We start from the raw sequence: 400 nt of genomic DNA, 5'->3' as shown, positions 1-400 counted from the left end.
ATTTCTGAAATTCTCTCCTCTCACTCGACCCAGCAAACTCAGGCTTCCAAACCCTCACCGTTCCTCTTATCCCCAAATTCTACTGCCCACGTAGATCATGAGAGTTCCTCTTGGCTCCAGAATTTGCGAACGTTCACTTGAGTCAACATCGGCCGTAGTTACCTGTCAACAGTGTGGCATATCTCGGTCGCTTTCACTAGGACATTAGAATGTGGAAAGACGTCTAAAGGATGACTGTGTGTTGCGAGTCATGTGATGTCCTACAATCGCGAATCGTCTCGGCTTGTTTAAGGAATAGAGGACTAATATGTGTGTTTTCTTTCGGGTATTTCTAGACTATTTGGATTCATTCTAACATATGCATAATGCACACATACACGCTCGCACGAACGCGCGCGCG

Source organism: Penaeus monodon, chromosome 23, assembly GCF_015228065.2.
Source record: "Penaeus monodon isolate SGIC_2016 chromosome 23, NSTDA_Pmon_1, whole genome shotgun sequence".
Taxonomy (NCBI): Eukaryota; Metazoa; Arthropoda; class Malacostraca; order Decapoda; family Penaeidae; genus Penaeus; species Penaeus monodon.
The sequence above is the reverse complement of the archived record's forward strand: the minus strand, read 5'-3'. Positions refer to the sequence as shown.